This window comes from Podarcis vaucheri (assembly GCF_965113315.1).
Source record: "Podarcis vaucheri genome assembly, chromosome: 4".
Taxonomy (NCBI): domain Eukaryota; kingdom Metazoa; phylum Chordata; class Lepidosauria; order Squamata; family Lacertidae; genus Podarcis; species Podarcis vaucheri.
The window spans coordinates 33,963,206-33,980,650 of NC_138762.1; the positions used below are offsets into that span (position 1 = coordinate 33,963,206).

The following is a 17,445-nucleotide window of genomic DNA, read 5'->3' on the forward strand; positions in this document are numbered from 1 at the left end:
ACACCAGTCTTGAAAGACCTACATTGGCTCCCAGTATGTTTCCGAGCACAATTCAAAGTATTGGTGCTGACCTTTAAAGCCCTAAACGGCCTCGGTCCAGTATATCTGAAGGAGCGTCTCCACCCCCATTGTTCTGAGGTCCAGCTCCGAGGGCCTTCTGGCGGTTCCCTCACTGCGAGAAGCAAAGCTACAGGGAACCAGGCAGAGGGCCTTCTCGGTAGTGGCGCCCGCCCTGTGGAACGCCCTCCCATCAGATGTCAAAGAGATAAACAACTACCTGACATTCAGAAGACATCTGAAGGCAGCCCTGTTCAGGGAAGTTTTTAATATGTGACATTTTAGTGTATTTTTCATCTTTGTTGGAAGCCGCCCAGAGTGGCTGGGGAAACCCAGCCAGATGGGCGGGGTACAAATAATAAATTATTATTATTATTATTATTATTATTATTATTATTATAGCTGTTCGACAGTGGGATGGACTCCCTTGGGAGATGGTGGACTCTCCTTCATTGGAGATTTTTAAACAGAGGTTGGGTGGCCATCTGACATGAATGCTTTAGTTGAGATTCCTCCATTGCAGGAGTTTGGACTAGATGACCCTCAGTGTCCTTTCTAACTCTGCAATTCTATGATTACATGTTGTGGAAATGTGGAGAACTGAATTTAAGATTGGAAAAATGAAATTAACAGATTCACTCATCTCTAGCACATCAGCCATTTTATGACCATATACACGGTAGAACTCCTGACAACCTAGCAGTTCGAAAGCACGTCAAAGTGCAAGTAGATAAATAGGTACCGCTCCAGCGGGAAGGTAAACGGCGTTTCCTTGCGCTGCTCTGGTTCGCCAGAAGCGGCTTAGTCATGCTGGCCACATGACCCGGAAGCTCCCTTGCGAAAAAAGCAAGATGAGCGCCACAACCCCAGAGGCAGTCACGACTGGACCTAATGGCCAGGGGTCCCTTACCCTTTACCTTTTACACAGTAGAAATCCTTAGCATATACTGCTTCCATTAGTTTAACAGAACTGACTGCGAGTTCAGGAACTGGGAAATCCACCCACTTAATGTTCAAGGGGTTTTCAGAACTCCCTAAGCCACTGTCACCATCAGAAGCACATTACTGGGATAATCTTCCAAACATGAAGCGTTCTGATGTGGACCACAGCAGTTCTGAGTTGGGGGGCTTACCCATGTGAAACATTTACTAGTGACTATAGGAGATTTGCTGCAAGCAGAGATGAAACGAAGCAAAATGTCCAGTGGTTGTTGTAGGAAGCACTGGGGAAGAGGAAAGGGTTTGGCTTTGTTGTGGGGAGGCCAATGCAGGCAGCTGGTGCAGCTAAATGATGAAGGGCTCTAGGGAACACAGAGATACCGGAAGAGTTGAGACAGGCAGCTGAGGGATGTGATGTGATCAGGGGAAAAAGAAAGATGCTGAGAGAGCTGGGTTGGAAAAGCTAATAAACCCTGCCTGTCAGGGGAACTATATGACAGGCAGGCAGCCGGGGGGGGGGGGCTCTCTTGAATCCACAGACCCATAACTGGGTTATATAGAAATGTAATCCACTTAAGCTTTAAAGCTGTCCTGCCTGGTTCCCTTCAGCAGTGCCCTCACACTGCAACCAGTCCAACTCCAGGATTTCCCTAAAGCATCACAGGGTGTCTTCTCAGTGGCCCAATTTGATTAGATATGAGATGGAGTTCTTCCAAAGAATTTTGGGGAACACAAGTGCACATTAAGGAACTTATAAATACCCCCACACTGATATAGGCACAATCTACAGAACAGGAAGTTGACAATGCAAAGTATTCAAGCACCACAATCTAATACAGCATTTCTCCCTCTGCCCCTCCAACATAAATGCAATACAGGCAACTCCCAGTTTACACATTCCAAGGCACCATGTGTTTTAGTGAAATCACATATATTTGAAATACCATTGTTAAAGTCTGCAATGACCCTGTTCCACCCCTCACCTTGTCCCTTTTTGTGATGTTTTAGTGACGTTTTCGGGTCACTACCAAGTTTGGTACAATGCTCAAGTATCAGATGTGCCTAAAACGGTCACTGCCTGTATGGTTTGCAGTAAGGAACTCTCTCCCAGTTCACATCACCCTGGGTTGGAAAAGTGTCAGTAGCCCATCTCCACAGGTGTTCTTGGATAGAAAGAAACATGAAGCTTCCTCTGGTTACATCTAATTAGTGAATTTTGTTCCCTCTGTCCACTTCCTCCTTTGATCCCACAGGGATAAACATTTGGGCATGTTAAGTTTGTCATCCAGTCTTCATTTACTGAACACCATGGATGAGACTTCTTCAAGAGTATCTAATCTAGAGATATTCTCTAAATAAATGCTTTCTTTCTTTCTTTCTTTCTTTCTTTCTCTTTCTCTCTCTTTCTAAACAAACATGCGTCTCTACCCTAGTCTGTTCTCACATCATCATAAATTCATAAATACTGTATGGCTATGCTCATATTTAAAATTATTCTAGAAATCAAAAGCTGCACCTGTCCAAACACAAAGACTGCAGAGCAGCTATTAATTTTGGGGTGGGGGAAGCCAAGAGGGTCTTGATGAGCTGCCCTTCAACCAAAATTCTCAGGATGGTATACAAGGAATGCAACAAAATAGCACATAAAATCAATATTGAAATCATAAAACGATCTAACGCACAATTCAGTTACAAAACAGCAGCAATACAGAAGCTGACACAGATAGAAACTGGCCAAACATGTCTTGAGTCCCCAAAGACCATATAAAACAGATATGTATTTAACAGATGTCAGAAAGGCATCAACAACAGGGACAAGTGTATGTCTGACAGGAGGGAGTTCCATAACCAGAGTGGCATAGCCAAGAAGGTCCCGCTATTCTCTGCCGTCAGATTTGCTGAGAGAATGATAATGAGCATTAAGAAAAAAGGGGGAGGAAATCACAGAAACAATGATATAATATAAGACAATAAACGTATAATGCATATATGCTTGCATGTTGATGCTAGAACCCTGAAAATCAAGATGAAAAAACTATAATGTCTGGTACTAAAAGAAGAGTGGCAAATCAACAGGATATTGATAAAACCAATGGCAATGGCAGAGTAAGTTACACTTGTTGCAGCAAGGGACAGGCAAATCTGTCAGTTTTGGTTTTTCTCAGTTTCTCATTTTTCCTGACTTCAGTTCAGTTCTTCACATTTCCACATCAGTATGGGAATTATTTTTGTTAGCCCTCATGAAAATTCACCAACATTTTAATGCAAATTTCCCCTAATATATACATGTTTGTCTGCGGTTTTCCTTAATATACATTTTTTTCCAAAGCAATTTTCCTTTATATAATGCATTTTTGTATGTTAATTTCACTAATATAAGCATTTTTATGCACAGGGGTTCACATTGATTTGGGGGCTTAATTCCCATTAGAGCAAGACTAAATAAAGCATGTTTAGAATTCAGTCCCCTGAGCCCATTTATTATCATTGCCTCTTGCTGATTCAGTAGCAGATTGGTATGTTGTGCAATGCTATCTGTGTCATTGCCCCAACGCCCCACGTTAGGTACAGTTTTCTTTCATTGCCTTTTAATGGAAAACAGTTTATCATGTGTAATAATTTAAAGGGATCTCTCGCTCATGCTCAGCTCTGTGCGAGACAATGAATTAGGGGGAGTATCTGTTTCAGTCTCTCCTCTTTCACATTGTTGTCAAAAGACAATCCATCTCTGGATTTTGACACAAAGTCCTTTGTTTGGTAAGAGTTTGTTCTGTGTAGAATGGAAGGAGTATTACACATGATGATTATGATTATGATGCTGCTGCTGGTTGGGAAACACTGCTACAAAGGAAGGGGTTAATAGATCTCTCTGTTCATGGCTCAAGCCAAGAGCTTCACATTGGTGAGAACAAAACTACCTCAACACAAACCCAGTCCAGGGGCGGAGGAAAGCGGGTGCGGTGGGGGCCACACCACTGAGAGGCGTGACAAAATGCTGGGTGGAACTCACCGCGGGGCCTGCAGCATGCCCAAGTCACATGTCTCTCCTGGGAGTGACATGGTGGGTGGGCAACTGCATGGGTTACCCGAGAGGCGAGGTCCAAGTCCAGTCCGTGGTCAAAGGCGCAACATGGAGGCAGTCTGTAGTAGCTGAAGCTGAGTGCAGGGCAGGGAGTCGGGTGAAGTCAGGAACAGACATGCAAGCAGGGAGCCAGGGAGGGTCAGGCGCTCAGGTAGGAACTAGCAACCAACAATGTTGCTCCCGCAACTTGGGGCTGGGGCTGACCAGCTTTTATCTGCCTCGAGGCATAGGGCGGCCCCGATCCTCTGGTGACTTGCCTCTCCTGGCCTGGAGGCGAGCACTCCTCCTGCGGGAACTTAGTTCCCTCGGCCTCTCTGCCCCGAGCTTCTGCAGCTCAGGAGAGGCTGGAGGGTTACCGGACCCAGAGGCAACCTCAGCTTCCTCTGCCGGGGCTGAGAGTGGATCACCTGCAGACAATGGGTCCTCCATCACCTCAGGAGCCAGAGCAGACTCAGCAAATGTCTGCACCTGAGGATCCAGCACAGGTGAGGACCCTTCAGGCTCAGGCCCCAGCCCTGGCTCAGCTGGTTCTGGAGGCGGGGAATCCTGTGTAGGCTGGGATCCCTCAGGTTCAGCATCTGAGTCTGAATCCCAGGCCATCACACGCAGGCTCCGCACTCCCCCAGACAATCCGGCGGCCGCCTCCCCCTCAGCTGTAGGGTCGCCGAGTGGGAGGAGGCAGGTAGACTCCTTGGAGGCCTCACAGAGCATCCCGCCCTAGCTTACGCCACCCCATGGGCAGCTTGTTCTGCCCCTGGGCACAGGGCGCACGCTGCTCCAGGTACCTGATTGGCTTGCTCCGCTGCTGACCCAGTTTTCAGGGCCTGACAGTTGCTGGGAATCGCCGGTTGGCTGATTGCTATTGAGTTCATGTCCAGTTTGCAGGACTGGACTAGATAGGCCATTTGCCTGATCCAGCAGGCTTGTCTTATATTCTTTGGACAGATGCATACATACAAATGTTCAGCAGTTGGTGCCAGGTATACTCTCGATGGGCTGAATGGGGTGTGGCTCTGTTTTTCTGAAATCTAGCAAGCACAGGATCCAACAAAGAATAATAATTCTTGGCCTACTGTGCTTTTATGTAGGCTCTCTACACTGTGTGTGGTGCAATCCCTGGCCAACCCTTCTGGTCTTTGAGGTCTGCCCCTTTTCTGCAGCCACAGCAAAGGTTATTCAGTTCTCTTGGCAAGCACTTACCAGCCTATGATCCATCCCACTTAGGCTATGTCTGTACTGCAGCATGCAATTTCCCCCCCCTGAAAGGGGATTATTTTGGACATGAGTTATAGTAGTTACATTCCTCTCCCTCTCTCTATTAAAAAACAACAACAGTGTTTTGTGGTAAATATGTATGTGTGAGATTAGCTGTCATCTGCATTTCCCTTTATTCTGCTGCTAAAGAATGACTCACATCTACTCTACCCTTGGCATTACCATTTCACATCAGAACATATAACCATAATTATATCCGCTACTTTAACTTGTTTCTTTTCGCACAGGAATCAAATGCGTGAAATGCATAACATGGTGAGTAATGCACAATACTTACTTAGGGCATAAATGTGAACCTATTCACACAACGCTCTGAGCCCATGACAGCCATGATTTCTCTTTTTCCATCAGCCTGTTTTGATTTTCAACCAGTCTTCCAGAAGGTGAGTCAATGTATGTTGCTGTCAACAGTACATGCTGAAATCAGTACAGATAATCTTTTGACACCTATTCACAACATAAACATCCGTTAGTTACCTAGTTTTGGGAAATGTGAGTTGGGCTTTTCCAATCACATCCATTGCTCCACCAACTTTTGCCACTAGCTCCAACCACTGCTGGCACTTGGTCTCTGAAAGGTTGTCTATGAAGAAACATGGCCCTTTGGCTGAAAAAGATTCCCCATTCCTGGTATAAACCAACCTAAATGTTGAAATGAGATTTGTCTTTCGATGCAGAAACTTTGTGTGATTCATCCATTCCTATATCATAGGCCCGTAACACTTAGAAAAACTTGTGAGACTTTTAGAAATCCTGAAATTGCTTCCACTAGCTGAAGGAATGGAACCAACTTTTGGCAATTCTCCTCCCTCCCTGCAGCCCCTGAAAATGTGTCCCCAGAGAATTGGTGGGGGGGAGCCTTTGGAAACATGGGGAAGAGGGGTAATTGGCCAAAAAGAAAAAATCCTCCTTCCACCAGCAGGATCCTTTCCTGGATCTAAAGCACATTTAGGATTCAAAGCAATGTATTTTTCCCTGTATTAGTTGCCTATGGCACAGATGTAAGAAGTGTCCCACTAAATCCATCACTTGTAAGAGTTCAGACTGGGCTTCTGAGGGAGTCTTTAGGATTATGACAGAGAATAGCACAAGTGTTTTCCTCTCTCTGGTGTTTTCCTCCCACTGTTTGGTTCAGTCATCCATTATTCCAGGTGTCAATGGAAATCCTAATAAAAGGGTTATTGTATGTACCCCAGCAGCCCTTCAATTTACTAATCCCTCACTAAGCCTTTGAATTTATGTTCTGTCTTCTTATCTGCCTCTCCTAGATGCCCATCTTTCCATGCCTATAGATCTAATCTATTGCTACCTGCCTCCTTGGTTTTCTGTTCCTTGTAATGTCACTTTGATTCATCCATTTTTACTTTAGCTGTCACTGTCATTGATCAGCCTGGAAGTTCTGCATCTCCATTAAAACCCCTCGATAACAGCTTCAACAAGGGAAAGGCTTTACCTCTGCACTGTAAAATGCTTGGCACTCCATAAAACAGTTGTCATATTTGCATATCACACATAGAGAAACTAAGGTGCACAAAAGGGGTGTTTGTGGAAAATCAGTTGCAGGCTCTACACTGTCTATTCTAGTTACTACTTTGATTGTTACACCACACAAGAAAGAAACAATTCAAACAACCCCCCCTTGGGGATATGTAGTCAATCTATATTAATTTCCTTTGTCGGCCAATGAAAGACAGAATGGAAAGTATTCACTGTGTTTGTGTGTCCAAATTTACAGCAACATGACATTTGATAAATGTAGTCCACATTTTGAACCAAATACAATATATGCAATGTTTGCTTACTGACCTTTTGCTCAATAGCAACAATATGGTATGGAAAGTCACATACAGCAATGTTCTCAGAGTCTGGACCTGGCAACCTTCCCTGGCAGTAAGCCTTTTTGCTACCTTATTATCATAACTAAATATTACTGGTATTTAAAACTGTGATAGTAAAACAGCCATAATATTGCATTCTGGTTTCCTAATAAGTGTGGTTTTGGTATTAAATGTGTTATTCATTCCCTTGTACAGCAGACCCCAAATGTTTTCCAAGCTTTCGTGTCTCACTTATGATTTTAAATTTTTAATAAAATGTGATTGATTAATGTTTGAATGCAAACACAAAAGCCTCTATCGACCTACACTTACACCAATCAATGTTTCCAAGAAACCAAAAGTGAGGATGGATTGCTTCCAGCCAACAAATGTTTGCATTCTGACTTCTTCAGCTTAAGGCCTTCAAGTGATGGATCTGTACAATTTGGTGCAGGTTTAAGTATGATCAGGACATTTGTAGGCAAATCTACCTAATTGTCGCTTTCCAAAACAATATGCAGACCCAAAACACAGACATCCTTCAAAATCTGCTGTTCTCTGAATTTTGCAATGCGGTTCTCCAGCCAAGTAATGTGTACAAAACACATACACTAGGGTAAAGTGTGCATTAAAATGCATATATGAATGAAAGTAGCATACAGATATGCATTATATAAGGGGAAATGTGTATATTAGGCAAAATTGCATACAAGGATGTGCCTATTAGGAGAAATTCGCACTAAAAAAGCAGGCTTCCAGGTGGAAAAATCGAAACTAGAGACAGAATTGTTAGAACCTGTCAGGGAACTGACATCGGAGGAAAGGGAAGTGGTAGGGCTCCCAGAGACTGGGAGAGAGTCAACAGCCAAAGCAGGGACCAGCAGGGGGAGCGCGGGGTCTCTGGAGGAGGATCTCAGTAATGCTGAGAGAGACGCAGCAGCCCAGGCAGGAAGCAGCAGGGGAGAGAAAGGGGTGAGAGACACTTCGAGCGAAAATAGCGGGGAGGTGTCAGAAGCAACTGCAGGGAGACCTATGCTTCGCCGGAAGCTGTCACGTCGTGAGTCCAGGAGACGCGTTTCCGTTAAGGAACTTCTTTGCTGGAAGCGCTTCCGCAGACAGCCACTGTCGGACTCTACAAGTGACTAGAGCAGACATGTCTGAGGAGCTCTGTCACACACAGAGGTTTGTGGGGTCGCACAAACTCTGAAGGGGCACTATTTTAAGCACAAGCAGCTAATCATCCCCTGATAGCAGTCCGACAGTCTCTGTACGCTGCCTGTGCAGGAGAAAGCATCATGAGCGACCCAGCAGGAGCCGGAGCCGCAGGGGGTGGAGCTGGTCCAAGCTTGGAAGACAGATACCGAGCATTGGAGGTCCAACTTGCGCTGCAGACGGCGAGGCTCGAGGAGAGGAGGGCTCAAGATGCAGACAAGAAGGGGAGAACCACTCAGTTCCCCAGAAAGGTACCAGGATTAGTGCAGAAGTTTGGGGGGGACCCCAAGGATTACCATGCCTTTAGGACTGAAATGCAATATGCCCTGAATGTGCAGTTTGATGAGTTCCCTGATGAGGAATCCCGAGTTGCTTTCGTAATTGGGCATCTTGAGAAGGGGGCGCGAGATTGGGTTCGACCCCTGATGGCAACGCACAACGATATCCTGAAGGACACTATGAAATTCTTTCGTGCAATGGATATCATGTTTTCCAGCGATATTGAGGAAGGGGTGGTGCGCAGACAGCTAATGGCTTGCAAGCAGGGAAGCAGATCTGTCCGTGAGTACTGGACTGAATTTACCATGCTGATTCACAGATTGGGGTGGGATTTATCGGCAGCACCCATTCAGATGCTATTTGAAGAAGGTCTTTCTTCAGCTGTGAAAGACGAGCTGGCCAGGAGCCCCAGGGCGGTGTCTATGGATCAGCTGACCAAATCTGCGCTGACCATTGGAGCGCGCCAGGAGGCAAGAGCCTTGGAGAGGCGGGAAGGGAGAGGGGAACGTTGGAAGGAGTTACGCATTCCAGACATTCCTGAGCCAGCTTTCCCGCCGGCAGAGCCGATGGAAATCGGAACAGCCCGCGCGCGCGCAGTTTCAAAGCCCAGTGAGGGGGCGAAGAAGGAGGGAAAGGGAGCCCGGAAATGCTATCTCTGCCAACAGCCAGGCCACTTTGCCAGAGTCTGCCCCCAGAGGAAGGAATGGCAAGGGATGGTGGGAACTGTTGAGGGGGAAGAGCAGGGAGAAACGGAGCAGGTAAAAGCCAACGCCTGGTTGCCAGCAGGGCACTGCAGCCAGGCCAAAGAGCAGTGAAAGTGCCCCTTCCCCAAGTGCCAGTGCCAGAAGCTCCTCGACCTGCTCTAGTGATTGAAGTGTCGCTAGAGTTGCAAAATGGACACCCCCTAAAAATAAAGGCGCTGTTGGACTCAGGCAGCTCCTGCAATTTCATGAGCAAGGAGTTTGCTGCTGAACACCAGATACAGACTATCCCCTTAAGCAACCCCCTGCAGGTGACCACGATCGATGGCAGGGAACTGTTGGGAGGAGGCGTCAGCTTGCAGACCATCCCAATGATAATGAGGGTGGCAAGGCACACAGAACTGATAGCGTTTAATGTGGCCACCTTGGGAGGCGCTCCCATTATTTTGGGAATGAGCTGGCTAGCCCTACATGATCCGCTGGTGGGCTGGCATCAAAGAGTGGTTTCCTTCGGTTCCGCACATTGCTTAGAACACTGCAGGGGGGAAAAGGGGTCAGCAGGGGCCCAAGCCACCTTAGCAGGGACGGAAGTGATGGAGAAGGGGAAGGTGCCATCACAGTATGCTGATCTCAGCGACGTGTTCAGCGAGAAGGAAGCTGACCAACTACCCCCGCATAGGCCCTTTGATTGCCAGATCAATTTACTCCCTGGAGCACAGCTTCCTGTAGGCAGGTTGTATGCCATGTCAGACAGGGAGATGCAGGAGTTGCGAGCGTTCATTGACAAGAACCTGAAGAGAGGCTTCATCAGAGAGTCCAAGGCAGCGGGGGGTAGCCCAGTGTTTTTTGTGGATAAAAAAAACACGGACAAGCCGAGGCTGGTATGTGACTTTCGGGCCCTAAATGCAGTGACAGAGCCGGTGGCTTTTCCTATGCCCAGGATTGATGATATTTTGACCAGGGTGCGAAAAGGAAAGATTTTTACAAAGCTGGACCTAAGGGGGGCGTACAACCTGATACGTATAAGGAAAGGGGATGAATGGAAGACCACCATGTTCACCCCTTTGGGGGCATTTGAATATCTCGTTATGCCTTTTGGATTACAAGCAGGCTCCGCGTGTTTTCAAGCCTTTATGAACCATGTACTGGGGCCTTTGCTCTACAAGAATTGCGTGGCCTTCTTAGATGACGTGTTGGTGTATTCGGAGAATGAGGAGCAACATGTGAGAGACGTCAGAGAAGTGTTGAGCAGGCTGCAAGCCAACAGACTGTGGGTGAAACTGGAGAAGTGTCAGTTTCATACCAAGGAGGTGGAATTCCTGGGGTACCGCTTGTCAGACAAGGGGTTGGCCATGGACCCCGGCAAGGTTCAAGCGGTGCTGGAATGGAAAACACCCAAGACTAAGAAGGATGTGCAGAGGTTCCTAGGGTTTGGAAACTTTTATCGTAAGTTCATCCGAAACTTCGCTCACCTGACGGCGCCCATCACGGACTGTCTCAGCAGCAAAAAGAAGTTTGTTTGGACGGGGGAGGCGGAGCGAGCGTTTGAGGAACTGAAAAGGGCCTTCGCCTCTGACGAACAACTTCTACATGTGGATTTACAAAAAAAGCTGAGGGTCGAAACAGACGCTTCTGACAGAGCCATAGGGGCGGTGCTTCTTCTGCAGCCGGGGAAGGAGGGGTCCGAGTGGCGACCGTGTGCCTTCTTTTCGCGAAAGCTGAACAAATCTGAGAGAAACTACACGGTGTACGACCGGGAACTTCTTGCGATTTAGGAGGCCTTCCGGAGATGGAGGCACCTACTAATTGGTGCACAACAGAACGTGCAAGTGCGCACGGACCATAAGAATCTAGAGTATTGGAGAACTGCGCGAGTGCTCAACCAACGGCAGTTGAGATGGGCCCAGGAGTTCTCCAAATTTAACTTTGAGATTTGTTACGTACCAGGTCCGGAGAACGTTAGGGCGGACGCTCTCTCACGCAAACCTGAATATTTGGAGGGAGAGGGTGCACCCGAAGAGACCCATGTCATTCCCGAGGACCGCTGGGTGTGTGGGGCGGCATTGGTGGGGCTAAGGGAACTGATAGAGGGAACGGTGCAGGATGAATATGCCCAGGACAAACTCAGGGGTCTCAGGAGGGAGGGAGACAAACCCGGGGGTTTTGAGGAGAGAAACGGGGCGTTGTACTACAAGGGAGCGTTATACGTACCTGAAGGGGAATTGAGGGAAAAGGTACTCAAGCAACTGCACGATAGCCCCACAGCAGGGCATTTTGGGCAACACAAAACTATGTGGCTGGTTACCAGGGAATTCTGGTGGCCCAAGGTCAGGGAAGATGTGCGGGAGTATGTGAGAGGGTGTGACCGATGTCAACGAGCCAAGGGGGAGAGGCGGGCACCGGCAGGTTTATTAGAACCACTACCCACGCCGGAAAGACCATGGGAGGCAGTGGCAATAGATTTTATGACTGATCTGCCCAGGTCCAAAGGGAAGACAGCCATTATGGTTGTGGTAGACCTGTTAACCAAGATGGCCCACTTTATAGCCTGCTCACATGCGGTCACAGCAGAAGAAACCGCTAAATTGTTTGTGGAAAATGTGTTTAGATTGCATGGTGCCCCCTTGAGGGTGGTTTCGGACCGAGGGAAACAATTTACTTCCAGGTTCTGGAGGAAGCTCATGAGCTTATTGCATGTAGAGGTGAATTTTTCCACTGCCCGCCATCCAGAAACCAACGGGCAGGCGGAAAGAGCTAATGGTGTCCTCCAGCAATATTTGAGGTGTTATGTGAATGACAGAGAGAATGATTGGGTGGAGAAGCTGGCGTTGGCAGAATTTGCCTATAACAATGCAGAGAACGTGTCCACGGGAATGAGCCCTTTTTTGGCCAATCACGGGTGTCATCCCCGAGCCTTCCCAGGGGGGGAGGGGGAGAACTGGAGCGTTCCAGCCGCAGAACAGTTCGTTGAAGAAATGGAAGCGATCCATCGCCAGCTCCAACTTAATTTAAACAGGGCGAAGGAGGAATATAAGAGGCAGGCAGACAAAACCAGAAGGGAAGGAGAAAGCATTAGGGTGGGGGACCAGGTGTGGTTGTCCACCCAAGGGTTACCATTTAAAGGAGGTTGTAAGAAGTTAAGGCCCAAAAGGCTGGGCCCATTTGAAGTCACGCAACAGGTCAACCCAGTGGCTTTCAGACTCCGGTTACCGAACCACATGAAGTTGCACCCAGTGTTCCACAGATCATTGCTGTCACCGTATATAGGGGACAGAGAGGGGAGGGTCAATAGGGGACCAGCTATGGAGGAAAAAGAACACAGCTACCATGTAGCGGAGATTCTCGATTCCAGGTGGAGGGGAGAGCAAGTAGAGTATTTGGTAATGTGGGAAGGGGAGCCGGAGTCGGAAAACACCTGGGTCAGGGCAGAGGATGTAGATGACGAGGTTTTGATTGAAACTTTTCATCAGAGATTCCCTCGGAAACCCCAGCCAGTGGCGAGGTTCCGGAGGGAATACTTCGCCACCACCGACGAAGAAGAAGAGTTGGAGGGGTTCGCTGATTCCGAGGTGGAGGAGGATTCAGCGAGTCGGAACGAAGACCGATGGAGGGAAATGTTCGAGACGTCTGAAGATGAAGAGGATTCTTTTAGGGGTTTCAGCTCCTCACCGCCCAGAGGAGAGAGTAGGGGCGGGGGAGAGGGGGGCCCTGGAGGGGAGGTGGATGTCAGGGAACTGACATCGGAGGAAAGGGAAGTGGTAGGGCTCCCAGAGACTGGGAGAGAGTCAACAGCCAAAGCAGGGACCAGCAGGGGGAGCGCGGGGTCTCTGGAGGAGGATCTCAGTAATGCTGAGAGAGACGCAGCAGCCCAGGCAGGAAGCAGCAGGGGAGAGAAAGGGGTGAGAGACACTTCGAGCGAAAATAGCGGGGAGGTGTCAGAAGCAACTGCAGGGAGACCTATGCTTCGCCGGAAGCTGTCACGTCGTGAGTCCAGGAGACGCGTTTCCGTTAAGGAACTTCTTTGCTGGAAGCGCTTCCGCAGACAGCCACTGTCGGACTCTACAAGTGACTAGAGCAGACATGTCTGAGGAGCTCTGTCACACACAGAGGTTTGTGGGGTCGCACAAACTCTGAAGGGGCACTATTTTAAGCACAAGCAGCTAATCATCCCCTGATAGAACCAAAGACTAAGCTATTATCAAGAATGTATAATTTGCTGCTTAAATGGAATACTCAGGATGAGACAGTCAAATCAGCCATGATAAAATGGGCACAAGATATTGGGTACAACATTATGTTTGAAGACTGGGAAAAGTTATGGACCACCGGTATGAAATTTACGGCATGTAATGCCTTGAAAGAAAATATTATGAAAATGATATATAGGTGGTACATGACCCCAGTCAAGCTTGCTAAGATATATCATCTGTCTGATAATAAATGTTGGAAATGTAAGGAGGCTGAAGGGACATTCTTTCACCTCTGGTGGACCTGTCCAAAAGTGAAGGCCTTCTGGGAAATGATCTATAATGAGTTAAAAAAGGTGTTTAAATACACCTTCCCTAAGAAACCAGAGGCCTTCCTCCTGGGCATTGTCGGCCAGAAGGTGTTAAAGAGGGATAGAACTTTTTTTATGTATCCAACGACAGCAGCAAGAATCCTTATTGCAAAACACTGGAAGACTCAAGATTTGCCCACACTGGAAGAGTGGCAAACGCAGCTGATGGACTATATGGAATTGGCCGAGATGACTGCCAGGATCCGAGATTTGGGAGAAGAAGCAATGGAAGAGGATTGGAAAAAGTTTAAGGACTATTTGCAAAAGTTCTACAAATTATATGAACTATAAGAATTCGCACGACTTGGAGAAAATAGCTCCAGCAATGAGAGTGGAGGATATTGAAATTAAATAACAAATTATGAAAGGATCAATGTTTAAATGGTTAAAAATGTTATTATATTGGCTTTTTAAAGTAAACGGATAATAAGGAATTTAAACTAAAAGGTAAGATTTAAAGTAAAAAAGAAACGCATGAAACAAGGATATAATTTGCTGATGTTTTTATTGTAAAGAATGCATTGTGGGGAGATGTGGGGAAGTCCGATGATTGACTGAAATGAGCTTCGAAATGGTTATTTCTTCTTTTTTCTTTCTTTTTTCTTTTTATAATTGATGTTTTTCTGTGTAAATGACTGAAGATCTTTATCTGTAAAAAATGTAATAAAAATAATTTTAAAAAAGGAGAAATTCGCACTAGAATCCTGCTGAACTTAACATGGACTCTTTTAAACATTGCAAACTGACATGGAAATGTAGAGAACTAAACTTACAATTGGAAAAAAAGAGAAATTGGAACAGAAAAGGACACGTCCACCCATCTGTGTGCTCTACACAGCTCTCTGGCTATGCTCCTAAAGTAGATGCCTGCAGCAAGTCTTAGTTCCAGGAATTCGAAGGAGGCCATACCTGAAGGCAGAGTTGTACTTATTCTTTCTTTATTATTATTAAATTTATATGCTGCCCTATACCTGTAGATCTCAGGGTGGTTCGATAAATGGGCAATGCACAGCTATTTGTGCGCTAGGAGAAGTTATAACCCACGAACTATAGGCAGAGATGGGGAACCTCCAGAAATTTATGGACTCCAAGCCCATTCCATTCCACTCTATTGTTCAGGAATGATGTCATTTGTAGCCCAACACCATCTGGAGAGCCACAGGCTTTCCATACCTGGACTACAGGGACGTCTGGTCATAAAGGGGATGAGAAAAAAACTATTCATGCTTCAAGGTCCAATGTTGAATTTTTGGCATCTTCAACTAAGGAGATCAGTGACAGGGAATACAGTGGTACCTCGGGTTACAGACGCTTCAGGTTACAGACTCTGCTAACCCAGAAATAGTACCTCAGGTTAAGAACTTTGCTTCAGGATGAGAACAGAAATTGAGCGGCAGTTGTGCGGTGGCAGCGGGAGGCCCCATTAGCTAAAGTGGTACCTGAAGTTAAGAACAGTTTCAGGTTAAGAACGGACCTCTGGAACGAATTAAGTTCTTAATCCGAGGTACCACTGTACCTCTGCCTGCTGCCAGTCAGAATGAAGAACAGTGGGCTAGTTGGACAGGGTCTGACTTTCTTTGCGGCACTTTTCTAATTCATTGTGCATGAATACTGTGCCATTGTGTTTGTATCCTATATCATATTTGCTTTTGTACAGCACTGATATTTTAATTACAAAAAAGGATTACAAAAAAATCCCAGGCTTCCAAACACTAAGAAAACACACACACACACACACACACATATTACAATATAATATATTGTATGTAAATATATATATATAGCACAATATAATGAGCAAGACATCTCCAACAACAGCACTTTTCAATTCAGTGGATATTTCTGATAGAAACAAGAATGCTGTAGTCTGTTAAAGGAAACACCACAATACAAAATGGAGCAGAACTAATATATTTACTGTACCATCCCGCTTTATTATTCCACAGAGATATATGACTTTAATGGGTTTATTTATGGTACTTGACAAGATAAATATTCCTTTGTCCTTACTATTCAAATAAACTGGTGCAGAGTGAAATTCAGAGCTCTTCATCAAGCATTTGCCAAACAGTCTTATCAGTAGCTTTATAACTTAAAAGCCAGATGGAGATATTTCACTATATAGTTCTGCTCCTATCAGAAAGCTCTCATTGACACATTACTTTGTATATTTCTGATCTGCACTTCAGAACAATCAAAGGGAGAGAGCTATCCCAGATTATCCACCTCAAATCAGTCGAACCCTAGGCATATCAGAGGAGGATTTAGAGAGTTCAGTGTTACAATTTAAAAATGTATAATAATCCCATCTACACACATCTAACAAATCAATTCCAGTGTAGTCTGGAAATCTGCAAGGTGAATCAGTGCATTGAATGGAAAATACAAAACGTAGTCATTTTTAAAAAACCATTTTTTTATCATTCAAAAAAAGAAAAAAGAAAGGCAATATCAAATTATAGACTGTCACTTCTCAACATGAGAAGGTGGGCACACAACACAGCCACAAAATATGCATGGTATCTGCAGTTCTCTCCCTTCCCATAAATGGATCTCCTGTCTGGTTCTCCATACATGTCAATGAAGTGAATATCCCTGATGACTTTTTATGGAGAAAGAGGAAAACACATGAAATCCTGAATCAAATATGTAGGGGAAACCCCTTAGAACCTATTTTCCCCCCAGGGTCCAGGTCCAGTAGGTTGGTGTGCCTTGTCATTATGTATATATGTGCTGCATTTATTTATGTGTTTTATATGCTGCCTTTTAGGGAGAAATCTACAGTTATCATCAACAACAGAAGCAGAATGGGTGGTTGACATATTTCAAGAGGTAAAAATACAGACACAAAATGTTGTTGAGCTTATTTTGGACAATCGCCTGATAGCTCTTCTGCTGCCACTGAGCCAGAGCCCCCCATACCAGAGCGGTTCGAATCCCCACAACAGGGTGAGCTCCCGTTGCTCGGTCCCTGCTCCTGCCAACCTAGCAGTTCGAAAGCACGTCAAAGTGCAAGTAGATAAATAGGTACCGCTCTGGCGGGAAGGTAAACAGCATTTCCGTGCACTGCTCTGGTTCGCCAGAAGCAGCTTGGTCATGCTGGCCACATGACCCGGAAACTGTACGCCGGCTCCCTCGGCCAATAAAGCGAGGGACCCCAGAGTCGGCCACGACTGGACCTAATGGTCAGGGCTCCCTTTACCTTTACCTTGAACTTGCTTAATCAGTCAAAGCATTTCTATACTGCTGGATATTTCTAAGAAGTGTACACTAGGTACAATATAAAAACAATACCCATGAAAACAATATAAAACCATGTAAAATGAAATAAAGCAACCAAATTCAGGGGCTTCATAAACATCAGTCAGGGTCCAAACATATTCATTATTTATGGTCTTTCTGCAAGTCCTCTCTAGGCCCGTTAGGTTGGTGCTTGTGTTGGATGCTGCACTTTCTCGCACTGTCTCTTGGGAATTATAATTCCTAGCACAAGCCATGGTTGAGAGTCCCATTGGAATTTACCAT

The 17,445-nt window shown here is 46.0% G+C and overlaps 1 long non-coding RNA gene across 2 annotated transcripts in view; it reads left to right on the forward strand.

The window, feature by feature from the left end:
• Nucleotides 1-17,445, forward strand: part of LOC309531861 — a 30,850-nt gene that overhangs the window by 10,264 nt on the left and 3,141 nt on the right. For both annotated transcript variants that reach the window (XR_014219488.1, XR_014219489.1), the window contains 2 exons: nucleotides 5,581-5,608; nucleotides 16,691-16,752. This is a non-coding gene — a long non-coding RNA (uncharacterized lncRNA). The remainder of the gene's footprint in view (nucleotides 1-5,580; nucleotides 5,609-16,690; nucleotides 16,753-17,445) is intronic.